This window comes from Papio anubis, chromosome 3 (assembly GCF_008728515.1).
Source record: "Papio anubis isolate 15944 chromosome 3, Panubis1.0, whole genome shotgun sequence".
NCBI lineage: Eukaryota > Metazoa > Chordata > Mammalia > Primates > Cercopithecidae > Papio > Papio anubis.
The window spans coordinates 156,856,822-156,875,339 of NC_044978.1; the positions used below are offsets into that span (position 1 = coordinate 156,856,822).

At 34.5% G+C, this 18,518-nt stretch overlaps 1 long non-coding RNA gene across 1 annotated transcript in view; it reads right to left on the reverse strand.

The window, feature by feature from the left end:
* Positions 1 to 706: 706 nt before the first annotated feature.
* The window catches only part of LOC108585901, a 33,336-nt gene continuing 15,524 nt past the window's right edge, over positions 707 to 18,518 (reverse strand). Inside the window, exon 3 of the long non-coding RNA XR_002521991.2 lies at positions 707 to 1,472. This is a non-coding gene — a long non-coding RNA (uncharacterized LOC108585901). The remainder of the gene's footprint in view (positions 1,473 to 18,518) is intronic.

An 18,518-nucleotide genomic window follows, 5' to 3' on the forward strand; every position in this document is an offset into this window, starting at 1 on the left:
ATAACTAGCTTATCCAATTGTGTCCTGTTACATGTGAAAACAGGTTTTTATTACAATTATGCAAATAAATGTATTGCCATAAGTTAATAATACTCAAAAGTTCCCAAGTTTTGTAGAAATCAGGTAAAGAGAAACAAATATGCCCCAAATTTGGTTTGTAGGAGTTACTTAATTGTTAAAAAGCTGTCAATGCCTCAAAAGAAAAGTTTCCTTGACTCTGGAAAACAAAACAAAGGATTAGCAACATTTTATGGAAAAAGTCAAAAAGATTACTTCAGTCTTATATTATTAGTTCAGTCCATACAGTTAACTCCTCTTCTGTTTGATATCCATGAACATTTTGGCTTTCCATGAGTCCTGAAAATTCTTCCTATATTTTGATGTCACAGTCTCCAGAGTTTTCAGAAATCTGCATTCAAGAACACCTGTTAAAGTTTTATAGCTGATTATAAAACAACCTTTTAAAGATGACCAAAACAAGACAACAATTATCCATTGATGAAAAAAAGTTTTAGGGAAGCCATAAAGACCCAATTGGCAAGGAAATTTGTTACTTCTGTGGCACATGACAATTAACATTACACTTATAATTATTACTGATAATGTATGCTGTCATATCAGAATTATATATTTTCCATAATTTTGGAACACATGTTAATGACTAATTTATACAAATATAGCCCAAAGAAAGCCAAATACCATTTCACATTTGACAATGCTTTCTGTATAATTTTTATACCAAATAAGCCAAATATGTCATTTTTGGACTTTAGGGAATCTAATAGCATAAAGGATTAATTAGGTCAGAAGAAGACATAATTTATAATTTGATTTGGGACAGTTTCTCCAATATCAAATGTTTAAAACACTTGATATCGCAAAATAGGACCACAGGTTATTGTCAAATAATTCATTAATTTAACTAAAGTGAGAACTCAAGGATTTCAAAAAAAAGGCAAAAACCTTCATTCTTTGAAGGTTTCTTAATTTTCCAAGCAATATGCTCTAATACAAACAGCATGAAGCAGTTAAATTTGTTTCTCAAAATTGTATAAAGAATATATACAATTTTAGTCTTGACCATAAGATATAACTCCCATAAGCCTTTTATAATCTTTATAACCTTTAAGAAAGAGTCAGTTAATGCTTCAAGAAAACTTTATTAATCTGACATAAGGGCCCATATGCTGATTTTGCATCAGTGTACCTTTGATATCCATGGTTAATTTATAAAGAAACTGAACTCATTTTATCTCTCAAAATCAGTCGTTACACTCTAACATGCCCACCTCTTCTGCAGTAGTCCATGGGCCTTGAGGAGTTGAATAGCTTTAATTTCTGGCCCTGTTTCTCAGGAACACAGTTTATTTTGATTGGCATCTTCCACCAGGTCTGAAGATGAGGCTTTAATTGCTGTAGAATTTGAGACTTAACAGGACTTGGTGTCCTTTTTAGATCCAGGAGTCAAAGCCCTGTAACTCAATGTCACAAAGACTTTAAAAGCACATACAGAAAAATACACACATGGAATAATCTTAATTAAAAAATTATCCTTGTTTTTTCTAAGCAAACCAATATTTAATAAAAATGGTATAGACATTATTTTGATAAACATAAAATCTGTTACGCCAGTTACCAAAAGGCAAAAGAAAAAACTTTCTGCAGTGCACAGAGTGTTGTTAGAAGAAAACATTTTCTTTAGAATTTTAAGGAACCATTGTTAGCATCAGGCCATAACAAACAGAATCCAAGAGGAAAAAACAAAATGAATAACAACAACAACAACAACAACAACAAAACTAATATGAGCTGAAAATGAGTTAAAGGAGAGTATTACTATTTTGCTTCTTTTAAAAGGGGAGATAAAACCAAAAACGGTGAGATGTAATAAAAGTTGAACTTTGGGTTAAAAAAATTAAAATATTTTAAAGTTTATTAAGAGTAAATCAACCTTGTAAGAAAATTTCATTGTTGTTATAAATTATTTAGTGTATAAGTGTTGTTTGTTTGTTTTTACATCAAACCCAATCTCTAAAAGGCCATTATAATTTCCCTTTACTCATAGGCAACTTGATCATATGAAAGTTTTTGGTTTTTTAATTTTTAAAAATAAATTCCTTATTGTGACTTACACAGACCATTCATGACATACTTGGACTTTCTGGTTTGTCCTGAACATTTCTCTTTCTTAAACAATTAGTCACTTTATTCTAGGATGAAATTTACATACGACATTCTTTCTCATATGAAAGTATTTCTTTTATAAAATTATTTATCTTAAAACTTTCTTGCAAAAAAAAAAAATCTTCATTCCTATAACTTTCTTTACATCTCTTATTTCCTTGTTCCTTTTATCTTGTTTCATACATAAACTTTAAGTAAGCTTTGAATTAGACAAAAAATAGTCACCTTTATGAAAAGACACTTTTTTTTAGAAAGAATGTTTTCCTACAATATATTTTTATTGGAAAATTCCCAAATAATGAAATATTTATTATTTAATTTAACTTCAAATTCTAAATTATGATAAATTTGTGTACAAGTATTTATCCCATTACATTTACCTATTTTTTTATTTTAGTCATTTACTGAGATTATTTATGAAAACTTCGATAGTCCTTATTTAAAGTTATGAAAACATCATTGCAAAATTATAACTGAGACAACAAAAATGATCTGACCTAACTGACTCCATATTGCTTCTAACTTCCAAACTATCCTTGTTGATTCCTGGGCATAGGTTGAACTACCTTTGGGAGAAACTTAGTTTATAGGTTAGCTTTGAAACATAGATGATAACAGTTCTTTTGTAAAACAAACCTCCTTTCTGCCTGTAGACTAGACTGACTAAAGCCACAGGATTAGAAGTTATGGAAATTTCACTAAATAACTTAAGATATACCTATTTTCATTAAACCAATACCAATGTCTTATTTGTTAACAATTATACAAGCAAAGATCATTTTGTTTTGGGCTGAGTTTATGGTTTTCTGACCCCATGCCAAATTTTGACAACTTATATTATTTGGCAAGGATAAGGATGAAATTGCTTGATCAAAAAATGAAAACGAAAGGTTATTTTGCCAAGGCTGATGATGCATGCCCATGACACAGCCTCAGGAGGGCCTCACAGCATGCACCCAAGGTGGTAGGGTACCGTTTGGTTTTATATATTTTAGGGAAATGTGAGACATCAATCAACGTATGGAAGGTGTACATTGGTTATATACAGAACGCAGGACAACTGAAAGCAGGAAGGGCACTTTCAGGTCACAGATAGGTGGCAGCCAAATTGTTTCATTCTTTTGAGTTTATGATTAGCCTTTCCAAAGGAGGTAATCAGATATGCATTTGTCTCAGTGGGAAGAGGGATGACTTTGAATAGAATGGGAGGCAGGTTTGCTCTAAACAATTTCCAGCTTGACTTTTTTTCTTCACCTTAGTGATTTAGGGGCCCCAAGATTTATACTAACCTCTTATCATATGTGTGGTTTGCAAATATATTCTTCCATTCATTAGGTTGTCTCTTCACTCTATTGAGTGTTCCTTTGATTGTGCAGAGGCTTTTTAGTTTGATGTAATCTCATTGTCTATTTTTGCTTTTGTTGCCTGCCCTTTAGGGTTCACATCCAAAAAAATCATTCCCCAGCTCAATGTCATGGAGCTTTACCTTCATGTATAATGTTGTTGGAAATGTAATTAGGCATGCCATGCAATTCTATGTTTACTTAAAGTTCTCCGCCGGGCACGGTGACTCACACTTGTAATCCCAGCACTTTGGGAAGCCAAGGGAGGTGGATCATGAGGTCAGGAGATCGAGACCATCCTGGCTAACACAGTGAAACTCCATCTCTACTAAAAATGCAAAAAAATTAGCCGGGCATGGTGGCAGGTGCTTGTAGTCCCAGCTACTCAGGAGGCTGAGGCAGGAGAATGGCGTGAACCTGGGAGGTGGAGCTTGTAGTGAGCCAAGATCCATCCACTGCACTCCAGCCTGGGCGACAGAGCAAGACTCCATCTCAATAAATAAATAAATAAATAAATAAATTCTCACAGTTCTGTGGCTTTCCATTATCTTGAAGCAAAGTCTGAATTCCTTACTACGGCTTGGAAAAGAACCCTGGCTAATCTAAACTTGCTTACCTCTGAAGCCTCATTTGCAATTTTTTCTCATATTTTGTCTCTTAATTCAAGCCACCCTTCTGTTTTCAAACTCCTTGACAACACTATTATTTCCTGTATTGAAACTTCATACGTGTTTTAAATCTCTCCCAGAGTGTGTGAGTAGGCGTGCTTTTTGATTTTTTTTTCTTTTTTTCCTGCTGTATTCACAATGCCGGGAAAGTTTTCTGACACAAAACATGGTAGAAATAAATATGTCAAATTAATGGTTAAATAAATATTTTTTTCTGTTTCTGATATTTTCTCTGTCTTCTCCCTTTCACTTCAGTGTTAACTGGCTAAATCCCACTCATCATGCAATTCTATGCTTATATTTTACTTCTTCAGAAAATCTTTCCCGAACCATGCCAAAAGACATTAGGTTAGTTTTTCCTATTACTAGGTTGGTGCAAAAGTAATTGCAGTGTTTGCAATTAAGGAAAACACAGGCTCTTTGGAATCCCAGCCCGTGTTTTCCTTCAGACCACTCATTGTGATTACAATGTTAACAGTTACTTGTCTTTCTTTTCAGATCAGATGGACATGTAGCTTCAGAATTCTGTTTCCCTCTTTTCTGTCTTCGTCCCCAGTGACTGTTGTACAGTTTGTCCACTCTAGGAACCCATAAGTTATTTGTTGAATGAAGGAAAGAATGAATTGAAGACAGAAAAGATTAGATATAGGACATGTGTAGGCAATGGAGCAGCTCCTGAGATTAAGGGTAATTTCTCCATGGACTCCTTATCTGGTACCTTCAGCTGCAGGCAAAAGCACCCTGGGGTACTTCAAGAAACAGGATGTAAATTGTCTGTGAAAGTGTCATTAACTCTTTGAGGCAGTGAGAATGCCATTTGAAGAAGTAATCTTGAGGTTTTAGAGTTCAGATTTTTTTTTTTTTTTTTAAATTCAGTGGAAGATTGAAACAGACCTGGGAAATCTTTTGAAAAGATAAACATGAGCTGATTCTGTGGTAGAAAATAAAAAACCCTTACCTGTTTTAAGTTTGTAAGAGTGTGTGCTTTTTTATTTCAATTTTTTCACTTATTTCTCTTAAATGTTAATCCTCTGAAAATGTTGACATCTAACTCTGCAGGGGATGCTGTCTTTGTTAATGTGATGTTACTATTCTGTTCTCTTCATTATCATGACCTTACTGCTCTGAAAGACTCTTGTCCAGGAAAAGAAAAGTCCTAGACAACTTTATTATTCATTTTAGGAATTGCATGAAAGACCCATCAAATCTTCATTAAAAAATATCAAGGGACAGTTTACATCTCAAAACTCTGAACTGCTTGTCTCAAATTTCTCACCTTGCTATAAACCACCAATCCTAAACAATCACATCATGATCCTTCAGGAAGCTCACACACACACAAAAGCTTCTCACATTGACTCATTTACTTCCAATCTGTGTTAACCGAAAAAATGAAGATACATAATTACATTTTGGTTTTATCGATGAAAATAAAAATGCACGTAAATAACCAAGATTATTTTTACTACCCTTCAGCTAACAACTTGAAAATTATAAAGTCATTAACTTATTTAATCTTTTTGAGAAAAGCATAATGTAATAGTACATATCAAATCATACTAACCAGAATGTCATGGACATTTGCCCTAAACCACTGTAAAATGGGTTTTCATTTGATTATGATGTCAAAAAATGTTTTCAATGTCAACATGTTATTACTGAAAGTCTTTGAAAATATTGTTTTACTGTACTTTAAAAAAGTTAATATTTTAAATTATTAAAAGTTAATATATTTTAAATCATATTCAAATAGAGTAAGAGAGGAAAGTATACTTCCTAATCGTGGCTATGTGGCCATTCGTAATGTGATCATTGAAACATAATTTTTGCTTCACTTTGTGTAGTCTTCTAGTAATTATGCAAGAGACAAAGTTTTATTTTGCAAAACTAAAGCAAAAGACTATCAGTTAATAAATGTTAACTGTGAAAGAAATGAATGGAGCAGCAAACTATGTATTATCTGCCTAATGCATTGCAACAACAAAGTAAATGCCACCGTCCCTGCCTTCAGAAAAATGTGTGGTGTAAATAATGCATCCTGATTCCACTCTCAAGCCCATAATCATTTTCTTATCGTATACTTAGGAAAAATATAAACAAGTGGTCTAAGACCTTGGATTTTGTTCCTATTCTGTCTTTACCTTTCCCCTCAAATTTGAAAAAGTAAATTCATTGTTCAACCTCCCTGTGTGAAATGAAAAAGTTGGATTAGACAGTTGATTTTCCAGTTGTTTTCCACAGACATTTCAGGGGTACCTTGATATGAGCAGGAATGAGTCTAGTAAGAGGAACCTTTTACTACACACTGCCTCAAATAGAGAAGTTCTGATATTTCTTTTTTTATATATTGTTATGTTGTACTTCTAAGTTCCTGAAAGGCATGTATTATAATTTTTTTTTTTAAAGAAAGAAATTGAATACTAGAGATACTGATTTCCAATTCTCCATTCCCCAGCATTTTTTTAAAAGCTTGCTTGTACCAGGCGCTCTGCTAGATGTGTTTTAGTGCCATACTTACAATAGCCCATGTTGCTGTTTACACAGTAAAGCCACAGAACTGGTCCTGGAGTCCAGAGTAGCTGACAGCAAAGCCAACATTTACCAATGAGAATGATGATAGTAAAACTGCTGCCCCAAGAATAATGAGATAGCTGACCTTGACTTGGAGGGATACTCTTGCAAAACACTGCATATGCATGGTGTTATGTAAGTTTCACAATACTATGAGGTAGACTCTTCAATTATCCCCATTTTCAACATAAGGAAGCTAAAGTTTAAATATGTTAAGTGATTTTCTTCAGAACGTATTAAAAAAAAAAGAAAAAATAGAACTAGTGGTAGACATAAAGGCACACACTAGAAAAAAGATGTCACCTTAGACTTGTCATAATGTGTCTCAGTGCCTCTTTGTGGCTTACTCAAAGGAACTGGAATCCCCTGCCAGACCTTATTTGTTGTTCCCAGCAGGTGCTTATAACATGGCAGAGTTTGTTAAGCACTTGGTGGGGATGGAGAGTATGGCCTGTCCCTAGCAGGTCATAAGCTAATTGCACAAAATCATTCCCCTGGACCAGGCCCATTGTGCACTGTTAGAGTTCCCCCTTTACAGAGTTTCTTAACAAATTTTATTTATATTGATCTTTACCCTGATGACTACTAATATGACTTAAAACAAAACAATTGGAGCCTAATAAATTGACTATACCCTACACTTACACATTTTCCATAAAATCTATGGTAGAAAGGCATCCATTGCCATGTCAAATACTTGCCTATATTTTGAGATTTGACTACCGTGTCTTCTGCAATTTGAATTTTCTAGATCCCCTGGGTAAAAATACTTTTGCCTTTTACTCTTTCTAATTATGTTTATTGTTTGACTTCTTCACATTTTATATATAGTTTGGGTTATTATTGTCTAAACTACCATTTTTGCTCAGGAAAGTGTATCTTACATGATACATCAGTAATGAGTTTGGAGATCCAAAATGACTAGAATAACAGTTGAATAGTTGAATGAGAAGCATTAAACCCAAACTGGATTTTACAGACAAAAATATGTTTTGTTCCTCAGTAGTTCTCTACATTTATCAAACCACATTTGCTTTGAATATATTCATAATGCTATGGCACATTTTGTTTTTCTTCTTTGAAATTGGGAGCCAAAATTAAAATTTGCAAGAAAGTATAAAAACTAAATTGTTGAAAAAAATTCAAGTTAGCAAATTTCTGTGTTACAACAAATACATGCGATTTTTTTTCTCTGAGTAACACATGGTTTAGACAGGTGTTAGTATTAATAATGACAAAAAATTTGCATATTTTATAAACAAGTTTACATATGTACCACAATACCTAACACTCCATACATAAATTTCCACAGATGCATCTCTCTTGTTAAAATATGCAGAAAACTTTCTAGCAAGTATGCAAAACATTTCAGCAAGAATGCTTACTGCAGCAAAAGCAGGGGTACCTATTCCCACGACCTAGAATACATTGCGAGTTAAATTTCACCTCAGGATCCAAAAGGTAATTTAAAAATTATTTTCCGGAAATAGAAATTTTTAAAATCTTAAAATATAATATATTGAAAGCAAAATTGGCATGCTTTTACTGAAAATAAAAAAAGCTGCTGCAGTGCTGCAGTACTTAAAAGTCTTTTATCTATCTGTTGTGTTGGGGAAGCATGGATGCAGCAACACATTTATATTTCCTGTATTTGTTTTTGACCAGCAGCCAGTTAAGGCTGAAACTCTAGCCTGTGGAAATTGGTAGAGTGCATGGAGACAATGAACCAGGTGCAATGCATGAAGATTAGGCAGGCTAAAATTATGGAGTTTGTGAGGTGTGATTCCACTGTTTCAGCAGTAGCATCAATTCCTACTACAGGAAGGTGGGATGTGAAAAGAAACACCACATAAATCAAAATACATTTCCCATATATATATGTGTTTTAGAAATATGTGCATATTTCCCTTATATATGTGTGTATATCCAGTGCCTATCAATATATTAAGTTTATAACTGTATGAACAACCACTTAAAGTTTTTTTTTTTTTATCAAAAGTTTTCACATTTTTCTTTCCTTTTTCTTTTACCACATCTCCTTGCCTACTGATAAATAGATTTTACAAAATATTTTGAAGACTTCTATAATGAAACAAAATCAGAAAAGCATACATAAATTTAAACTCTAGGTCACTTAATAAAAGTCTGTCAGTGGAGTCATACACATTTACTACATCATTAGCTACTCTTCTTGTGCATAATATCAAAATTATCTCTAGATGATTTGATTGATTTAAGATGAAATGTATTTTGTCCTCTGAAATTACAACATATTTCAAAAATGGTACCTTAAATGACCTTTACAAGCAAAATATTGGCATTAACATGGTCTCAAGTGTTCTACAGAAGCAGTGGCTATTTTTGGTTTATGATCTCCTTTTCCCCGTCTCTCTGATTATTTATAAAATTTTTGACACTGAGTAAGCAATCCAATGCATATTTCCCTGAAAAATGGAAATCATATGGGTGGGTATTCCTTGAAACTAAGGAATGAACATCTTTAAACACTTTACACACACACACACAAAAAAAAAACCCTCATGTTTCAATACAAACCAATGAAAGGAAAACTAAAGGTCAAGTTATTTAGAAATTAATACATTCAAGAAAAGTAATTCTGCATGTTTTGCATGCATATATTGAAATAATAAGCCATTGCTAAAGACCTATTAGCAATTATCAAATCTAAGTCATTCTAAGACACCTTCTATTTTGAAAGGTTTTCCAATCACTACCTAAGGTTTTTGCCAGTGATGGTTCTTATAGCCAATACTGGCCATCCCACTCTGCCACATTTAACAGAGTGGACAAGGAATATTATCCTACTTGTTTTAAATTATTGTTTTGAATGTATGCTTCCACTAGACACAGACTTGGTGGTTTACCTATATTTCAAATACAAGAATTGCCATGAAATTAAGATTTGCTTGAACTCAGAGTGACCACAAAGATGTCAAATGCTCAGTGCATATTTTAAACTTCTTAAAATACCACCAACCTCTTTGTTTAATTTGCCATTTCAATGAGCCATTTTATAAGTTGAGAGATTGGTGCTTTTAGTATTGTAGCTAAAAACAAGCATCTGCAATGGACTGTGGGTATGTGCATATGCATGTCATATACTTAAATTGTAAAACTTAATAAAAATGAGGAAGAAAGGAAAAAAGTAAGAATGCATACTGGAATGCTAAATAAGCAGGAATGCATCCACCTTCCCCCAAGCCATAGTGATTATTGCATGCTTTAGGCTCTTAATATCTAGAATTATGTAAAGTCCCCCAGAATTATGTAAAATCCAAGTTATTATGTAAAGTTATACTTCCATAATTTATCTTTACTGCAGCCATCTCCTCTCCCTGCTTCTAGAGTTTTCAATTATCTGTGCCAGCCTCTTGTACTTCAATGCTATTAATGGATCAAATTCAAGCCTTCTCTTTTATCTACACCGCCCCCATAATAGGTGTCCTAAATAAAAATTATCTTACAAAGGGAGTACCTGAAAAGAAATACATTGTGAACTTCTTTTGGAGAGGAGCACTTGAAACTTCTAAGTGTAGAGTAAAAATGAAGTGCACATGAAAAATAACCTCTTATTTGTTTAAGTCTCCGATGTTGGGAAACCCGGAAAGAAATTACTGACTCAAAAGAGTACCCTTTTGAAAGTATATGATCCATCATATCTAGAAGTATTATTTGTATTTATTTTTCAAGAAAATATTATCTGTTGGCACAACTCTATTCCTAACATATTCATTTAGGATACTGAAATTATGACAGACTTCATTAATTTTTCTTGTTGTCCTTCAAATACTTCTTAATTAATTCTTCCTCACATTCAAAGGATAACTTTCTCTAACTGTGTTAGTCCATTCTTGCATTATTATAATGAAATACCTGAGGTCAAGTAATTTATAAAGAAAAGAGGTTTAATTGTCTCAAGATTCTTCAGGGTGTACATGGCATGGCACCGACATCTGATTAGCTTCTTGTGAAGGCCTCCAGAAGCTTACAATCATAGCAGAAGGTGAAGGGGTAAGCCAGTATATCACATAGTGAGAAAGGTGGAAAGAGAAAGAGAGAGAGGAGAGAGAGGAGCCATCACATTCTTTTAAACAACCAGATCTTTTGTGACCTCAGAGAGAGAATTCACTCATTTTCATGAGGATGACACTGAGCTATGTGATATATCTGATATGGTTTGACTCTGTGTCCTCACCCAAATCTCATCTTAAATTATAATCCAAATTTTAATCCCCACATATTGGAAAAAGTACTTAATGAGAGGGGATTAGATCATGGGAGTGGTTCCCCCCACTAATGCTGTTCTCATGATAATGAGTGAGTTTTCATGAGATCTGATGGTTTAATAATGGACTTTTAACCTCTTCAATCTGCACTTCTCCTTCCTGCCAGCATGTGAAGAAGGACATATTTGCTTCACATTCTGCCATGATTATAAGCTTACTGAGGACTTCCCAGCCATGCTGAACTGTGATTAAACCTTTTCCCTTTTAAATGACCCAGTCTTGTGTATATGCTTCTTAATAGGATGAAAACACACATATGCAGTAAATTGGCACCAGGAGTGGAATGCTAATATAGGAACACCTTAAAATATGGAAGTGATTTTGGAACTGGGTAACAAGCAGAGGTTGAAACAGTTTGGAGGGCTCAGAAGACAAGAAGATTTGAGAGAGTTTGGAACGTCCTAGATACTTGTTGAATGTCTTTGACCAAAATGCTGATAATAGTGTGGACAATGAAGTATGGGCTGAGGTTGCCTCAGATGAAGAAAAGAAACTTATGGGAACTGGAGCAACCACCCTTCTTGCTATGTGGCAATTCTACCAATAGGCATATTTTGCCTTGATAATATTTTTATATTTAATAACATCACTTAGAATCTCCAGGATCTATCCCATTTTACATTTTTTGTTGTTGTTTAAGTACATTTTAATGGCTTACATACTGGAGAAAACTAAGATTCACAGTTATAAAAAAAACCTCAATAATGACAGTTTACCTGAAAAAAGCTTGCAGTTCCATATTCCCATAAGGGAATTATCAAATTGCTAGCATGTTGCTTTTTGATGGAAACTGAAACCAAAACCAGTGACCAGATGACAAATTTATCATAGAAACTTGCTATACTGTGGTGCCATTTTTTATCAACCAGGTTGAGTTTGAGTATAAATAAAATGGAACTTAAAAAAAATGAATCATTTTACGGGCTGGGCATGGTGGTTCACACCTGAAATCCCAGCACTTTGGGAGGAAGGGGTGGGTGGATCATGAGGTCAGGAGATTGAGACCATTCTGGCTAACATGGTGAAACCCCATTTCTACTAAAAATACAACAAATTAGCCAGGTGTGGTGGCAGATGCCTGTAGTCCCAGCTACTCGGGATGCTGAGGCAGGGCGTGAACCCAGAGGGCAAAGCTTGCAGTGAGCTGACATTGTGCCACTGTACTCCAGCCTGGGCAACAGAGTGAGACTCTGTCTCAAAAAAAAAAAAAAAAAGAATCATTTTATTTTTGCCAAATTGCATTTTACCTATAGTGCTGTAGTATAATTCCATGGTAATATATCCAAATCTGCATAGATACAATTTACCAATGTGAGAACATTTAATTGTTACTACAACTTCAGTGAGACACCTATAAAGTTGCCTCTTTTTAGAGAAAGCAGTCTCAATGCAATGAAGGCTTCCAATTTGACCTTGATAGTAAACTTCAGGTGCATATAAAGCCGTGTACTGGCAAGGATAGGTAAAGAAATGCAAAGCAGCAATTTTAACATAAATTTAGGAAGTACTGGAAGTAATGAAGGTATATTTTTCTCTGCATGAAGTAAAACATAGACTTCCGAGAAACAAAACCAACTGTGGCCAATGTGGGAAGGGCCAAGATAGATTTTTCTTTTCCTCATCACCCTGACTATATCCAGGGCTTAAATGCAACTTGGGTGGCAAAGTTGCAGAGTTAACAAAGTAGAACCTGAATTATTATATGGCTGATATGGTTTGGTTCTGTGCCCCCAGCCAAATCTCATCTTGTAGCTCTCATAATTTTCATCTGCTGTGAGAAGGACATGGTGGGAGATGATTGAATCATGGGGGCAGGTCTTTCCTGTGCTGTTCTCATAATAGTGAATGGGTCTCATAATTTCTGATATCATTAAAAATGGGAATTTCTCTGCACAAGCTCTCCTGGACTAATACAGAACATTAATAACAGTAGAGTGGGGTGCTGCTGAAAAGATACCTGAAAATGTGGAAGGGACTTTCGAACTGGGTAACAGGCAGAGGTTGGAATAATTTGGAGGACTTAGAAGAAGACAGGAAAATGTCAGTCAGATTGGAGCTTCCCAGAGACTTGTTGCATGGCTTTGAATTAAATAATGATTATGATATAGACAATGAAATACAGGCTGAGATGGTCTCAGATGGAGATGAGGAACTTGTTGGAACCTGGAACAAAGGTGACTCTTGTTATGTTTTAGCAAAGAGACTGGTAGCATTTTGCCCCTGCCCTAATTTGTGGAACTTTGAACTTGAGAGAGATGATTTAGTGTGTCCGACAGAAGAAATTTCTAAGCAGCAAAGCATTCAAGAGGTCACTTGGGTGCTCTTAAAAGTGTTCAGTTTTGTAAGGGAAGCAGAGCATAAAAGTTCAGAAAATTTTCAGGCTGACAGTGCAATAGAAAAGAAAATCCCATTTTCTGAGGAGATGTCCAAGCAGGCTGAATAAATTTTCACAAGTAATGAGAAGCCCAATGTTAATCCCAAAGACAATGGGAAAAATGTCTCCAGGGCATGTCAGAGATCTTCACAGCAGCTCCTCCCATTACAGGCCTAGAGGCCTAGGAGGAAAAAATAGTTGTGTGGGCCAGACCCAGGATCCTTGTGCTTTGTGCAGCCTAAGGACTTGGTGCCCTTTGTTTTAGCTGCTCCAGCCATGGCTGAAAGGGGTCTATGTAGAACTTGGGCCATGGCTTCAGATGGTGCAAGTCTCAATACTTGGCAGCTTCCACATAGTGTTAAGCCTGCCAGTGCACAGAACTCAACAATAGGGGTTTGGGAAATTCCACCTACATTTCAGAGAATGCATGGAAACACCTGGATGCCTAGGAAGAAGTTTGCTGCAGGGTCAAGGCTCTCATGGAGAACCTCTGCTAGGGCAGTGCAGAGGGGAAAAGTGGGGTTGGAGCTCCCACAAAGAGTCCCTACTGGGGCATAGTCTAATGGAGCTGTGAGAAAAGGTCAACTGTCCTCCAGACCCCAGAATGGTGAATCCACTGACAGCTTACACCATTCACCTGGAAAAGCCACAGACACTCGATGCCTGCCTGTGAAGGCAGGCAAGAGGGAACCTGTACCACAGGGGTGGAGCTCCCCAAGACCATGGAAACCCACCTCTTGCATCACATGACCTGGATGTGAGACTTAGTGTCAAAGAAGATCATTTTGGAGCTTTAATATTTGACTGCCCCACTGGATTCTGAAATTTCATGGGGTCTAATAGACCCTTTGTTTTGACCAATTTCTCCCATTTGGAATGCCTGTATTTACTCAATGCCTGTACTCCCATTGTAGCTACGAAGTAACTATTTGTTTTCAATTTTACAGGATCATAGGTAGAAGGGACTTGCCTTGTCTCGATGAGACTTTGAACTGTGGACTTTTGAGTTAATCCTGAAATGAGTTGAGACTTTGGGGGACTGTTGGGAAGGCATGATTGATTTTGAAATGTGAAGATATGAGATTTGGGAGGTAATAAGTGTGGAATAATATGGTTTGGCTGTGTCCCCCTCAAATCTCATCTCGTGTCTCTCATAATTCCCAGGTGTTGTGGGAGGGACCTGGTGGGAAGTAATTTACTTATGGGAGCAAGTCTTTCTGGTGCTGCTCTTGTGACAGTGAATGGGTATCACAAGATCTGATGGTTTTAAAAACAGGAGTTTCTCTGCACAAACACTCTCTTTGCTGCCATCCATGAAAGATATGACTTGCTCCTCTTTACTTTCTGCCATGATTATAAGGCTTCCTTAGACATGTGGAACTGTTAGTCCAATTTCTTTTGTAAACTGCCCAGTCTTAGGTATCTTTATCAGTATTGTGAAAATGTAATAATACAATGTACAAAGTCTGTCTAGCAATTGGTGATTGGGTTGGGAACTTAGAGCAGAATATTTGATTGAACCAAACTTAAGACCTGATGATCATGTAACCAATGTTCTGAGGCTCTCACTTGCAAGATCAGCTACCTTTAAGTTTGTATCCTGAGGAGAGATAAAAAGTAGCCTAAAAGGAGTTCTATACCCAGTATCACACACATCCTATGTAAAATAACAAACAGAAATGTATAAAAGGGTAAGTACAGCTACTAAAACAAATAGTAATAAATTTTAAAATAAACAAACATATTAATTAGCAGAGAAGGAAAAGGAAACACTTTTCAAACATTAAATAAGGAAAGGTAATTATGAAATAGAATTTGATTTTATACTTATGGAATCATGACTCATAATATTCACATGAATGCTATGAAATATGGAACAAATTGTGGAAAAGATATACTTGTTTTGGAAGAATATGAAGATCTTACGGAATGTTTTATTAGAATAGATGTAGCCACCCAATGAAACAGTACACTGGATGACTGCATCTAGACAAATTTCAAAGTTTAAATAAATGGCAAAAGATGAGAAAAGTAAAGATACATGAAGACAGAAGGGCTAACATATATTTATTAAGTATTCCAAAAGAGAGAAAAAATATTGTAAAATAAAAACTAGTGGAAGAAGAATAGATAACATTTTTCCCAAACTTAAGACTAAAGAGTGCAAACTGAAAGTTTATAAAATGTTAGCTCTGATGGATAGCAAGCCAATATAAAAGCACAGCATAAAAAAATTAAGAATATCAAAGACAGAAAATTATAAAATATTACAGAGAAAAAATAGAGACCTCCTAATTGAAAGTGATCTTTACATTAGAGTTCTCAGCATCAGCATGGCAAGTAAGAAGAAAATTTATTAAAATTTTCAAAATATTAAAGAAAGACAATTAAAGGCAGACTTTCAAATTCAGTTTTAGCTAGAGTGAGCAGCAAATTAAGCTTGTTTAAAATATATGAATAATTAGGATTTTTCATACACATAGACTATATGTAAAACAAATATGTAGGCCGGATTTTAGCAAGAAGAAATATGTTAAATATGGGAAGTAAGGGAACCTACTACAGGTAAAAAAAAATAAATTACAAAAGTTGGCCCAAAGAAGGAAATGCATATTTTGCACATATTTAAAATTCATCTATAAAATTAAAAGAGCAATTAAACACTCCCTGAAAAAGTACCAGGCCTATTCAATTTTCTTGATGAATTTTATCAACTTTTTATTTGTCATTTAATCACAAAATTTCCAAATATTTTTCTAGATCATAGAAAAAATGAAAGCCATCTAACTTGTGTTAGAAGATGTGTATCATCTCATAATGCAAACTAGATATGAAAATAGAGCCAAATAAAATTATTAGCCAATTTATCTTGTAAACACTGATAAACACTAAAAATATTCACTGAATTATTTAAAGATTGATAAATATTAGAAGGTTCCATGTAATTCCATATTAACAAACTAAAGTAAAATGCACTATTTCAATTTATAATAAAGACATATTTAATTATGGTTTAAATCTATTTATAATGAACCTCAAAAGTAGAAGATAAGTGAGACTTTTATAAATGCATAATGTCTTTTCACAAAATCAAAAAAATAGGAAATTTTAGATTTCTATTTTAGTTTTTTTTAAATATATGCCTTTGATATGTCTGAACATGCAATATAACAGAGTCAACATAATCAAACTTTTTTGAAGTTTTTCAAGTATAGTGAAGGAAGAAGTGAAACTATCATCGTTTACACAATAAATGCTTATTTACAAAAATAAAATAAAATAAAACTAGTTAGTGGTCTAAAAACATCTAGCAAAATTGAGATGAAAATATTACATTTCTCAAAATAAAGCATCACTGATCTTAAAGCACCACCCTCTCTTATTTGACTAGTTCACTGATAAGAGAGAAGAGGAAATAAATGATCATTTGACGTTCTCTACCAAATAAGACATTGGTTACATAATCACCAGGTCTTAAGTTTACTTTAATCAAATATTCTGCTCCAAGTTCCCAGCCCAGTCATCAATTGCCAGGCAGACTTTAGGCACTGTATTATTACATTTTCATGATGCTGATAAAGATACTTAAGACTCCAGCCTGGGTGACAGAGCGAGACTCCATCTCAGAAAAAAATAAAATTAAAAAAAAAAAAAAAAAAAGACTGTATAAGCACAATAAACACTTGGAATTTGACATTAAGAACACAATATCATTAATACAAGCACCACAGAAATCAAATAGTTATATGTCTAGTAAAATATGTACAAGATCTGTATGAGAAAAACTACAAACTAATGAATGAAATCAAATAACTAAATAAATGAAGAAATATTCCATATTCATGGAAAAGAAGACTCTTTATTGTCAAGATGTCACTTCCTGTCAATTTCATCTATAGGTTGATTGTAATTCCAATCATCCCAGCAAGTTATTTTGTGAATATAAAATCAAGTACCTGACATGAGTACCTACTTTCTAAGTGCAATTTATTAATCACTGTTCTTTGCCTAGCAGAAAGTAGGTCTTAATACATATACATTGCATAAATTAATGAAAGGATATCACAAGGAAGGAGGTGCAGGGTTCTAGAAGGTGTAATAGATCCCGTATGTCAATGTGAAACTAAATTTGCAGTGTATTTAACCCAATTACATACTGAAAAATCCTGATAAACACTCTATTAATTTCATAGATTAATGTTTTATATCGTTGAAGATTGTTTCAAAAACTTTGAAAGGAGCAAGAAAGAGTAAAGCGTGTTCTCTGCATTGTCACCATCAACCATTTGGGTGATGGCACACATCCTCAATAGCTTGGGTGATAATCTGGACAGAACAATGTGAGAGTAACGGTATTTTGACATAGGAAGCTCTTTGTTACCTTTCAGCTTCTCTGCATTAGCAATGATTAAAATTTGACCTCAGGTAGCTATAGTCACTCTGTACAGTAGGCCATTATTTAATTAGGTCCCAGTAGAATGTTTAATAAATGAACAAATTGTATGAATGAATGAATGAATAATAACCAGCAGATTATAATGGCTTAGAGCCAGGAGGCACTGATCATCTTTTTAATTATAATATGACAGCGTGAAGAAGGTAAATGACTTACAAATCAAATGAAGCTCTTATGTGTTTTTAAAGCCTATTACTTAAGAAAGTCAACAAGAAAATACCCACATTCTTCTCTTAGTTAGATATATGCATTTTAAAAATTAAAGCTTGTTGTTTTCTATTTATTTATTACCATAATATTTCTTTGAGCTTTATCTCTAATTCACAAGTGGTGTTAACAAGGTTCTGTTATTCCAAATCCTACTGTGCTCTGTTCTATAACTTCACCTTCTACCATTAACTCTACGTTGTATTAGTCCCCTAGAGCTGCCATAACAACATTGTCAGAGACTGGGTGGCTTAAAAATAAAAGAAATATGTTTTCTAGCAGTTCTGAGGCTGGAAGTCCTAGATCGTGGTTAGTTTCTAGGGAGCCCTCTCTCCTGGCTTGTGGATGGCTGCCTAATCTCGGTATCCCATGGCTTTCCTTGTGCTGGTGAAGTGGCAGGGAGAGAGA